The following is a 12,945-nucleotide window of genomic DNA, read 5'->3' on the forward strand; positions in this document are numbered from 1 at the left end:
ATCTAGTCACAAAATCTGTAGAAATTATAAAGACTTTGTCATGCAGTGTTTGAACCATAAAATCTTTTACTCCTAGAAAACCATAACTGAGGAAAAAACATGTCTTGTTTTCCATGACTTCTGGTGAAATTTGGTGTGCAGAAATGTTAAAACCAACACTGTCTTTTCAGAACGTTGCATTCTAATGATAATGTGGAATCTTCTGCTGTCTTGAATGACATGTCAAGGAGGTTCTAGATTTTTTTGAGTGCTCTTCATCATATCCAGTAGCTGTAGGAATAACTCATTTCAGAATCCTCTTTGCTAGTTACTACTAGCCACATCATTAAAGAATATGGTAGAAGGCATTGTAGTTCAGAAATGAAAAGTACATTCTCTTGCTACAGTCAGATGAAAGTAAACGAAGACTTTCAGTGCAGACACCTCCTCTGCTTTTCCCGTGTTTGAAAAGAAATCCCAATATAAATGACTGCAAGTGCAAGTCATTTTGATTAAAAAAAAAAGGGGGGGGGGGGGGGGGGGGCGGTCATGATACTAGCTCTACAGTTGGCCAGAAATAAAAACTGGTGTGGCTAATGTTAGTGAAGACCAATCTTTTGTCATACAAACTCAGCTCATTTGTCCATATGCCACATCTGAGGTTCTGCGCTGCGGTACATATAGCACGAGAACGCGAAGCCTGTGCTCGCAGGCCTGGGGCACGTGTTGTGTCTCAGCGGTGGTCTGAGGCTGGAGCTTTGAAGGCCAAAGTGGGACATCAATTGGTGCAGCTCAGTGTGGTCATAAAGAAGCTTCTTTGGGAAAGCAGGATGTATGTGTGTCTCTGTGCCCAAAATAAAGTCTCCTTTTGGGAAAGTACATAATTAGAACCAATGATACTTTTTTGTTTGAAATTGCATTCTGTGTCTGAACAAACTCCTCCATTATAATCTTCAAGTAACTTAATAAGTCTCACTTCTGATACCCCACTTAAAAGGGTAATTAATTTTTTTCTTTAACTCCCCTTTCTACAGATATTTGAAACCTCCTGCAGAAAATGTTAACTTGTTTTCAGTATGTATATTTTTAAAGCATGAGTTCCTTAGCAAGTTATGCGAGCCTTTGAAACAAAAGAGCTATAAAGAAATCTAAATGAAACAATTTGCATAGCAATAGCAGCCCAATTTTGGTATGTATGCTAAAACAAATGGAAATCTGCAGGGGGAAAAAATATCCCAAATCTAGAACAGATAAACAAATCCAAAGTAAATCACAAGAGGATTTTCCACAATTTCATGTCAAAGACTGCTGAAGTATTAGTGCTGATCTACTTTAATTTATTTCAATATTTTGACTTATCCAGTGGTGTAAGAGCAAGGGTAGACTGAGATTACTTCTTTTTTTAATAGTTTGGCTCTAACACTTGCAAGCTATATGATGCAGAGCAGCTTGTCGCTGCATGGCAGTGTACCGTGTTTGGGCAGCCAGGGCTGCGGGCTGCTGTCACCTGCCCCATGCCATCACCTGCCGGCTCCGACCGGTGCGGGCAGCCCCTGGCCATCGGCGCTGACGCATTTGAGCAGGAGCGGCAGCCGCGAGGGGCTGGAGACACCGTGCTGAGGGGATGGCCGCCCTTAGAAGAAGGGGACCCAGGCCAGAGGAGGTATCCCCCCGAAGGACGGTGGCCGTGGGTGCCCACTCCAGGGTGGGGAACCCCCTCCCCGAGGGATGGGGGCTGTGGGTGCACCACTGGCTTGGAGACACAAAGATGTGGAGTGGCAACGGAGAAGCAGTAAGAAGGAGAGAGCAGTGGGCGAGACCATTACCACGCCACCCTGAGCACCTCCCTCGTACATCGCCTCAACAGGGAGGTGGGATGGGCTGACCACAACTGGCCATTGACCCACAAGGAGTTGAGATTAGAAAGGGGGAGGAGAGCTGTTCATGGGTGTGTTTATGCTCTTCCCCGCCCAGTACTCAGATCAGTGATTAGAAGTTGGTGTTAACTGGCAATAAATGAGACTAAGAAAACATCCCCAAGTCCCCAGACTGTTCTGCCTGTGACAGGCCTGTGACTGACAGGTCCACTGACCTGGCGAGTGGGAGGGTCGATTACAGGCTTGTGTAAACGTTCATAATGGTGCCGGCCATCAGCGATTGATTAGCAATGTTACAGACCTCATCAAGCATCCCATTTTCTATGGACACCTTTAAAAGGCTTATGCAGCCTATGATATTTTGCCAGATAAGTAAATGACATGGAATGTGGAGTTTCTTGGAACCAGACTGCTGTTGGGTTAGTTGTGTTGCTTGCAGTATGGCTAGGCAGGCATGAGCCAGCTAGCATCAAAGCAACAGATAAACTTGTCATTTAGGAACAGACACTAACAAAGTGTGAGCTGCAACCATATGTGGAACAAACATCTTTACGGTGTCAGTCGTGACTTTCTCTTTGCTCTTGTCGAGCTGAGCACTGCGGTGCACCGTGTGCTCTGGAGGAGGCACATGGAGAGATCCTGGCTGGGGTAAGCTGTTAGAACAAAGCACTGAAAGTTGAGAGTTAGCACTGAAATTTTGGGAGACATGGGATTTCTGATAGAGTTGCAAGAGAAAGATCTTTTTTTTTTTCAGCTGGTACTTATAGCCTCAGACATAAGGGTCCACTTGCATTTCTCTGTGCCTAAATTTGTATTACAGTGTGTCTTACTGACTTTTTAGAATTCCATTGCTTTCCATGTTGTTAAACATCAGAATACTTTTAGCTACACATTTCTTGCATCGTTCATGATCCTGATGCTTCTCTCTGGTATTGTTGTACCCTTTGCAGTTGTGCTGCCATTAAACCTGTTGGACAAAGGCCTGATGGTTTCCTGGGGTGGTGGATAGGGGAGAGAGTATGTTTATGGGGGGTGGGAGGTCTTAATCTGGCTGCTGGAAAGCCAGAACCTGTCCCAGGGAGACTGCAAGGTGAGATGGTGCTGGCTGTGACAGAGTTCCCCCACCCCCAGTCTGAACAAAATTCCTAACAGAGGAATCGCGTTTTCTCCTAGCAGAGCAGTCACATCAGTTCTAGCAGTTTGCTGAAGGGAAGAATCCCACCTGGTCAGGGAGAGAGAAGAGGGGCGAGGCCCACTGCCAGCCTACTAGCTTCTGCCTATATTAGCATCCTTGCTAGGGGGGATGGTGTCAGGCTTTTGGGGCAAGGTAATACAGAAATTCAGATACCGTGATACAGTCACAAGCTCATCATTTTGGTATCGTGTATGCTTCGGCTTGAAGTATTGTAAGTCTAGTAGAGCATTGTCTATTGGTTGTGAGCTACATGCTCTGATGAATTACCTGATGAGAATCTACAGATGTTTTTCTCTGTTGCTGCAGCTGATGTTTTAAACTAGCCAGCCTGGGAGGCCAGGGCTGGATCCTGTGGCCAAATATTTTCCCAGCTTTTTGGATGCATTTTCCAACCTCTGCTGAGTTTTGTGTTCTGCATTAAAGTTCTGACTTTGGTACAAGGTAACTGCTTTTAGGACTAGCTGGCTGCAGTCATAGAGGTAACAAGTGATGGTCCATGCTGCTGCGAATACTAATGTGGTCAGCTGTCAGTCACTGAGTATGTCCCACCAGGACACTAAAGCTGGGTGTGATCAAGATGTGTGAGTGAATGTCGGCTTTAGTGTAAGCAATCTGGACAGGAACTGCAGACTTGGGGTGGGTTAGTGATAAAATAAATGGGTTGTATTGACAGAAAGAGCCTGCTTGCTGCTGCATTTTATGTTAGCAGGATAGGGATGAAGTACGTGTCAAATGGTTTAATCTAACTTTCATAGTCTGGAGCTTTTAGAGCAACTTCATACAACTTCATACAACTTCATACAACTTCATACAACTTCATACAACTTCATACAACTTCATACAACTTCATACAACTTCATACAACTTCATACAACTTCATACAACTTCATACAACTTCATACAACTTCATACAACTTCATACAACTTCATACAACTTCATACAACTTCATACAACTTCATACAACTTCATACAACAACTTCATTTTTATCTTGGGATATAATCTGGGCTCATATGGCCTTGGGTTGGTGGAAGTGTAAAGGTGGCTTTAAGTGCCAGATGGGCACTAAGAAATGGCCTGGATTGAGGAAAGAGCAGCATTTTCTGTTTGTTTTGTTGTTTTTTATCTACTTTGGTTTTCTTTCATTTTATTAAATGTGCATGGACATGCTTGCAGCTCCAAAGTTCCTTCTGGGATATGTACTAAACTTGTTTGGGTAGAAATGGGCAAGTAGGAGTTAGTAGAAGAGTTGTACATACACTTTACTTCCTTGACTGACTTTCACATAAATAAAACATGAATAAGAGATGCTGTTACACAAGGTATGATTTCTAGCTACTCTTTAAATCTTCCCAGCATGTTAGGAGTTCCAGGAATCTTCTGCCATACGCTGTCCTAATATTCACCTGCCCTGGACTCAAGTGGTAAGTGAGTTACAGGTACTCATGCATTAGTGTAGAGCATATGGAGAAACTCTGAATTTTTAGAGTGTATTAAATTGCGTAGTCATGGCCTTTGTAAATTGGCCTTCACAAATCAGCAATTTGATAGTGTAGCATAAATATAACTGCTTATAATCAGGAATAGTGTGGCCAGCAGGAGCAGGGAGGTGATTGTCCCCCTGTACTTGGTGCTGGTGAGGCCGCACCTGGAATACTGTGTCCAGTTTTGGGCCCCTCAATACAAGAAAGACATTGAGGTGCTGGAGCGTGTTCAGAGAAGGGCAATGAAGCTGGTGAAGGGTCTGGAGCACAGGCCTTATGAGGAGCAGCTGAGGGAACTGGGACTGTTTAGTCTGGAGAAGAGGAGGCTGAGGGGAGACCTTATCGCTCTCTACAACTACCTGAAAGGAGGCTGTAGTGAGGTGGGTGTTGGTCTCTTCTCCCATGTAGTTAGCGATAGGACGAGAGGAAATGGGCTCAAGCTGCGCCAGGGGAGGTTTAGATTAGATATTAGGAAAAATTTCTTCACGGAAAGGGTGGTCAAGAATTGGAACAGGCTGCCCAGAGAGGTGGTGGAGTCACCATCCCTGGAAGTGTTCAAAAAATGGGTAGATGTGGCACTTCGGGACATGGTTTAGTCTAGTCTACCCTTGATTGGTTTAGTGTGGACTTGGTAGTGTAGGTTAATGGTTGGACTGGACGATCTTAAAGGTCTTTTCCAGCCTAAACGATTCTGTGATTCTATGATTCTATGATTCTATAATGATCACAGAAAAAATATTAGGTGATGAAAATTAGCCTGATCGAAGTGATTATAGCAATGGGATACAAGCGGGTTTTTTTTTTACTTTTTAGCATGTATATGAACTGTTTTCTCTCTTAATTTCTTTGCTTGCTTTTCTTTCCACAAGACTTTAAAATCAGATATTCATTCTGATGGAGCAAGTTATCAAACCTTGTTACAGTGACTATGTAGCAAATTATTCACTGGGGACCCACATGGATGAGTTACTGTAAGGTTAGAGTATACCTGTTTCCCTGATTCCTCTTGTCATAGCAGGGAATTAAAATTAGGTTTGATGAGTAAGTTCAAAGGGGTAGCCTCTGACAAAGCAGACATCTCACTGCAGCTTGTGGCTAGAGCCAAACATGTAGATAAGATGAAGAACAGTCATAAGAACTGAACAGGGTATGTGATGGCTCACGTGGTATTAGTGATATCACTTCAGTTATGTGTTGATGTGCAAAACAATTTTTTTGCAGATGAGCCTGAATTTTCTTTTAAAGTGGTAGGAGATACTTGTAGAGAGCAAAAAAAGTCAGCTGGCCAAACTTTCCTCAGCTTTGCTCTTACAGGCTTTAAAACTAGGATGGCCATACAGGGGCACTGATGTCAGAACATTTCCTCAGCAGAAAGCAAACACTTGTCCATTCACCCCTAAGGGGATAAGGGAAATTGTTAGGGAAAAAAGAAATCATGAAAAATTGAAAAAAGGGCCACGCAGTGTGCAGGGAGTGGACTTAATTGGTTGTACTGGGAAATCATGAAGGAAAGTCCCTTCTTTTGATTTGACTCACTCCAGACTGTCTTTCTCAAGTTGTCACTTGCCTCTGTGTGTGGTAGATTAAATGGCATCTGTTTCATTTTGCTGTAGAAGTATGCTTGAACATATGAAGCGAAGCGTTTGGTTGATCACATTTATATTTTTTCCTAGTGCAAGGTCTCCGGGGGATCATCCAATAAAAACTGGAAAGTGCTACTGTTAGAAATAAAAGCAGAGCCCTTGAAATCAAATGAAGCTTACATGTAATTATAAAACCCACACAAGAGATGGAAAACCAAAGCCAATTAGCAAATGGTATCATTTGCCTCTCTCTGGGATTTTAGCTTGCAGTCTCTGCTCTTTGTTAATACCAAACATGAATGTAGATTTGATTGTCAGGAATGCTATACCATTTCTCCTTAAGAAATAAGTCACTGCATGCTTCCGTGTGCCTATTTTGGAGACAGAAGTTTTCCAGATCCTGGTGTGGTGGGCTGACCCCGTCCAGCGGTTAAGCACCCACACTGCTGCTTGTTCACCACCTCCCCCAGTGGGGTGAGGGAGAGAATAAGACGAACAAAAGCAAGAAGCTGTCTGGTAAAGGTAAAGGCAGTTTAAAAGTGAAGGAAAGAGGGTAGCGGGGAAGTGCCGCAGAGGTGCACTCGCCATCTCTCATGATCAGACCAATGCCCAGCCAGTCTCTAAGCAATGGCTATGTTGGAAGGTGTTCCACCCTCCTACCCCAAGCTTTTTATCACTCAGTATGACATCGTATGGTATGGAATATCCCTTTGGCTGGTTTGGGTCAGCTGTCCCACCTGTGTCCCTTCCCAAATCCTTGCCCACCCCCAGCCTACCTGCTTGGGGAGGCAGAGTGACAAACAAGCAAGCTTTGATGCCATGCAAGCACTGTTCAGCAATAGCCAAACCCACTGGTGTGTTATTAACTAACGCTGTTTTAGTCGCAAACTCAAAACACAGCAGGACATGGTCCGCTATGAAGAAAGTGAACTCCACTCCAGCCAGACCTGGTATGCCACATTTGGATCCCATCTTTCAAAATGAAGCAGTCCTTCCTTGTTAGATGAATTAGGTGCTGCAGGTCTGATGACTGATGAGGATATTAGCATTTCTGGCTATCTGAAGCAAGGTAAAATAAGGATAGTCTGCAAATGGTTGAAGTACCAAAAAAAGACTCAAAAAGTTGGTAGACCTAACTAAAAAAAGTTTAACTGGAGCTCCACCCCCCCACCTCCCCACCCCCCTTTTTTTTGGTCCTCAAATGCTTAACAATTTCCTGGAAATAGCTTACAAATGGACCTTAAATCAAATGTCATGATGATTAACAGGAGACTTTCTGATACATTTCCAAGGATAAGCTCCAAAGAGATGAGGTAACATATGAGAACTGAGAAGAAGGAAGGACTTTTTCTCTCTTTATTGCTTAAAAATTAAAGTTGAATGGGAGGCAAAAGGAAAAAGGAAGGTGAGAGAGAGGACAAAAGGCTTTTCTGATTAAATCTTACTAAACTTTCTGAAAGTGTGACAAAAGGTCTAATCAAAAACCAGTGTCAGTAGGGAACAGAAGATTAGATTGACTGAGAGATCTAATACTAGTTTTCATCCAAAGGTGGCACTAGTCTTTTGCAGTTGGAGTTTTTGTTCAGAGATGGGAAATGCAGATACCAAGAAGCCCTCAACTAATCCAACGCTTACCATTAATCCCAAACAAACCATCATTAGTATCTGGTTTTATCCTGCTTAGTCCTTGCTGGATAGTGAATTATGTAACCTTTGTTTTATTAACATTTAGTGGAAGCTTATTATCAGGTAGGTTACCTCTGAAAAATGGGAGGGGAAAAAATGTAAATTTGCTGCTTTCTGTTCTTTATTGGTTTTTTTAGGGATTTTTAAGGACTTCTTAGAGAAATGAGTGAGTGGATACTTCATGATAGTTCCATAAACTAACTAACTTAAAACTCAGTGAGCACATTGCTTGGCAAAAAGCAGCTCTTTGAAAAATTACATAGACCTTTCCTACTTAACTAGCAGATAATGTTGATAAACATAACTTAGAAAAGGACTACAAAAACTTATCTTTATGGTACAAAAGAATTTGATCTGATATTCAGGTGCAAAAATATATACTTTAAAGTCTTTTCAATGAATGCCTGTTCCTGTGTCCTCATACATTGCTGCAGACTGATTTTTAGTAGGTATGGTATGAATAAGATGACAAAATTTCTACAGGAACGTAGTATGGCTTATTATGTTTGCGATCTTGGCCTTTTTTAGGGGGAGGAGTTGGTGCTGGAGTTGCAAAAGGAAGTCACTAGGTGAGCATTGCCGGGAAGGGAAAGGATTTTGAGGTTAAAAAATGTGAAGGAAAAAAAAATGCCCAGTGCCACAGGGTGTTAGGATTTTGACATATATAAGATGCAGTTATTGCAGTGGCCGCTAAGCAACTAATTTCAGAGCAGTTATCTGAATTGCATCAGAATAAATGCTGATGTAAAAGGAGAAAAAAAGGTTTGTAACCCATGGTGGAAACGTGTATGCTGAGCAGCAGACCTGCAGCAGATACTCTGTGTGATTTGAGCACGTACAATACATGATAAAAGAATATGTTTTATTCCATTTGTCAGATGTTTGCTTTCAATCTCTCTCATTTTTCCTAAATGATAATGGTTCATTATCAAATTGTCACCGTTTTCTCAGTATTGATAGAACTCCAGAGACGGGAGAAGTCCCAGCAGTCAATGTACATAATGATTTCATGTCCACACTGAAAGAGATGCAGTAACAGAGGCTTTACTATGGCAAGTGTTGCTACAGTGGTCTCACTGAAACCATCAGCTGGACAGTCCAGACTTGATGTGAAGCCTGTGGAAGCTCATTGAAGATCTCACTCAAGTGCACTTTCAGCTGTTGAGGCTTTTGTGTCCTGAGCTTACTCGCACAGCAGTTCAGCTCCCACAAAAGGCTGAAGATTTTAATTGTTGGAACAAAATCCAAAAAGCCCTTTTGCTGTGTATGTGAGGTGTTGCATCAAAGTTGTGTCTGTTGTTGATTGCCACATCTGAGATTATCATCTGACACACCTTGATAAAGCTTTAATGCCTTTCCAAAAGCGACAGACTAATCAAAAGGAAATGTATTTTTAAAGCTCCTCTTAGGAGATTTCATGCTTGTTATTTAAAAAAAAAACTAGTCAGTCCACTCGCATAGTAAATGGGTGACATCTTGAATCTCGATGAAAGAGCGCTATAACTGTAGATAATCGTTCCTAATATTGAGTCAAACTTATAGCCTCTATCTTCCAGGAATCATAACACGCTGAGAATAGTATAAGGTTAGAGGAACTTCCATATAATTGTGAAAGCAAAGTTCAATGTGAACAGAGGTAGGAGTGTTCTCAGGAATGTGTTTGCAACTACCTTTCTGTTTTACTACTGCAAAGAAATTTTGTGATATTTGAATGATCTGAAACTGACTCAAGACATTTTGAAAATTTGGCAGAAACAGAGTAGCTCTTTTATTAGATTAAGTGATATCTTTTGAACATACAAACCTTTTTTTTTTTCCATAAATACATCATTTTTTCTAATAAAAGATTCTGCTTTTACCAACAAATTTTACCTCTGTTGTTAGACTATCATGGCTACTGCAGCAGTATATAGCCATGAGAAAAACTTTGAATCAAACAGAATACTAGTGAAGGTGTTTTGATGGTATCTTCAGAAAGTACGAATTTAACCTGTCTGTTGCAAAAAAGTATACTAGGAAAGTCAAATCACTTAATTACTGAGAAAAATGCCAGCAATTTCTTGAACTAAGTAACACAGCATTACATGAACTTTCCTGTGCCTGCTTTTTTCTGTGAGCATTGAGTGTTCATTTAGTTTATTTTGAAAAGCACAGAATAAAAAATAAAATTAGGTATTGTATTGGGTTTGCATGACAAGGTTTCATTAGCGGGGGGCTACAGGGGTGGCTTCTGTGAGAAGCTGCTAGAAGCTTCCCCCATGTCCGATAGAGCCAAAGCTCCAAGACGGACCCACTGCTGGCCAAGGCCGAGCCCATCAGCAACAGTGGTAGCGCCTCTGTGATAACATATTTAAGAAGGGGGAAACAAACAAAAAAGGCACGGGACACAAGCTGCTGCTGGAGAGGAGTGAGAATATGTGAGAGGAATGACTGTGCAGACACCAAGGGCAGTGGAGAAGGAGGGGGAGGAGGTGGTCCAGGCACCAGAGCAGAGATTCCCCTGCAGCCCCTGGTGAAGCCCATGGTGAGGCAGCTGTGCCCCTGCAGCCCATGGAGGCCCATGGTGGAGCAGATATCCACCTGCAGCCCGGGGAGGACCCCACACCAGAGCAGGTGGATGTGCCCAAAGGAGGCTGTGACCCTGTGGGAAGCCCACGCTGGAGCAGGCTGCTGGCAGGACCTGTGGACCTGTGGAGGAGAGTAGCCCACGCTGGAGCAGGTTTGGTGGCAGGACTTGTGACCCCGTGGGGGACCCACGCTGGAGCAGTCTGCTCCTGAAGGACTGCACCCCATGGGAGGGACCCACGCTGGAGCAGTTCAGGAAGAAATGTAGCCCGTGGGAAGGGCCCACGTTGGAGAAGTTCATGGAGGACTGTCTGCCATGGGTGGGACCCCACGCTGGAGCAGGGGAAGAGTGTGAGGAGCCCTCCCCATGAGGAGGAAGGAGCAGCAGAGACAACGTGTGATGAACTGACCGCAACCCCCATTCCCCGTCCCCCTGCGCTGCTCAGGGGGAGGAGGTAGAGAAAATTGTGAGTGAAGTTGAGCCTGGGAAAAAGGGAAGGGTGGCGGGAAGGTGTTTCAAGATTTGGTTTTATTTCTCATTACCCTACACGTTATCACTCCTCTCTCCTTCTCAGTTTTGACTGGTAATAAATTAAAGTGATTTTCCCCAAGTCAAGTCTGTTTTGCCTGTGATGGTGATTGCTGAGTGATTTCCCTGTCCTTATCTCGACCCATGAGCTTTTTCGTTATATTTTCTCTCCCCTGTCCAGCTGAGAAGGGGAGTGACAGAGTGGCTTTGGTGGGCACCTGGCATCCAGCCAGGATCAAACCACCACAGTATTTTTCAGATACTTCCAATGACCGTATGTGTTTGATTTCAGCAAATATGTTGTAGGACACCTAGCAAATTGTGGATTTAGCACACTGGATGATTTAAAAAACCCTGATGTTACTGCTGATTCTCAGATTAGATGAATCAAAGAATTGTTTCTGCAAATAATTAATTCTGATTTGACCATAATATGCAGTAAAACTCATAATGACCATTTCTTATCCTTTGAATCACAAGATAATCTTGTATTTGTTCATCTGAATGAACAATTTCCTAGCTGTTTAAAATATTGGTTTTATAATGCATGTATCCTTCTACTATCTTGCACTCTGTATGCTCGGAGTTTCCAACATGTACCAGCTTGTTGTGTTGCTGTTAAAAAGTATTGGGAGAGAAGCAAAAATGTCAGTTTGTTCTTAGAAGAAAGTAGTGTCAGGGACAGAGGTTTGAGTATCAAGATCCTGCAAGGCATGCTTGACTCTGTTATTGACTTGTTTAGATTTCAGCCATATCCCTTTTGCCTCTTTATCAACTGGAAAATAGGAATGCAAGAATGATAAAAATACAGCTAGCTTAAAGGGAAGGTTAAGTGATAATTTATTCAGCTGATAAACATCCACATTGTGACACTTCTACTAATAGAGTGTGCTTTGCTTGGCAGCCAAAGGGATGATAATAGCCCATCATCTCTTGGAAATGAAATTACACTGGAGGTAAGATGCAAAATGTTAACAGTGAAGGTAATTAACAATTGAGTGCGATAGCAGTTGACAGGGTAGTTTCCCCACTGGGTAGAATTTCAAATTGAAGCTGAATATCTTGTGAAGTCTTGCTTCAACTCAAAGTTCTGAGCCTTATAAACTGTGGATTCAGAACTGGAACAACCCTGTGAAATCCTCTGTGCTGAGTACTTGTACCTAAGATGATAGTAATGTGGGTATCTGATCATCCCGTAGTAGGGAATTGTGAACAGGAATTATTATGCCTATGCTTGTAATGTGTTCCAGGAGCCTTGGCTGAGAGATACAAATAATCATTCGTTGCGATTATTTCATCTACTTTATATCAAACTAGATAAACTACATCAGTTTGAATCGATTCTGTCTTTAAAATTACCTAAAAACTGACAGCATAGGATCAACTTTCTATTTTTGACCTTTTTTTATACATGGATAAAGAGGTGAATTAGAAAGAACATGGACAGAGTAAACCATTGCATTAGAACAAGGATTGACTTCTGATCAGTTAATTCAGAAAGATATGAAGCCTTAAAGCACCAGGAACTCATTGATTCTGGGGGGTAATATTGAGAAATCACCAAGGATGTTAGCAGAGTCAAGCTCTCCAATCTAGCAATTGCATTCAGAACACTTGAATTCAGCTGGCATGCTGGGTTATTTCCAGCAGGTGGGGTGGGTGCCAGCAGCGTGTTGAAATGGCAGTGTGCTTGGAGTGGCTGGCAGTACGCAGTACTCTTTGGGTATGGGTGAAAACAGTGTCGTCTTATGCCAAACCTTACAAAGGTCTGTGCGTGCCAATGTTCTGACATCCCAAAAAAATGTGGGGATTCCTTTGGTTTTAAACAATTCAACAAGTTGCCAGCAGAAGTGCTAAAATATGGGGTTTATTCCTGCTCCCCCCCCCGCCTTTCTTCTTTACTACAGGAATTACAGTAATGGAGAGAGATGTCCTACAGAATTCAGAATCCTGCCCCATTGGTTTTGTTCCCCTAGTGAAATACAGGAGGCACTTTGTCACTGGTACGGACTTCCAGACAGATGTTCAGCAAGAGAAACCTGCTTTCT

Source organism: Pelecanus crispus, chromosome 6, assembly GCF_030463565.1.
Source record: "Pelecanus crispus isolate bPelCri1 chromosome 6, bPelCri1.pri, whole genome shotgun sequence".
Lineage (NCBI taxonomy): Eukaryota > Metazoa > Chordata > Aves > Pelecaniformes > Pelecanidae > Pelecanus > Pelecanus crispus.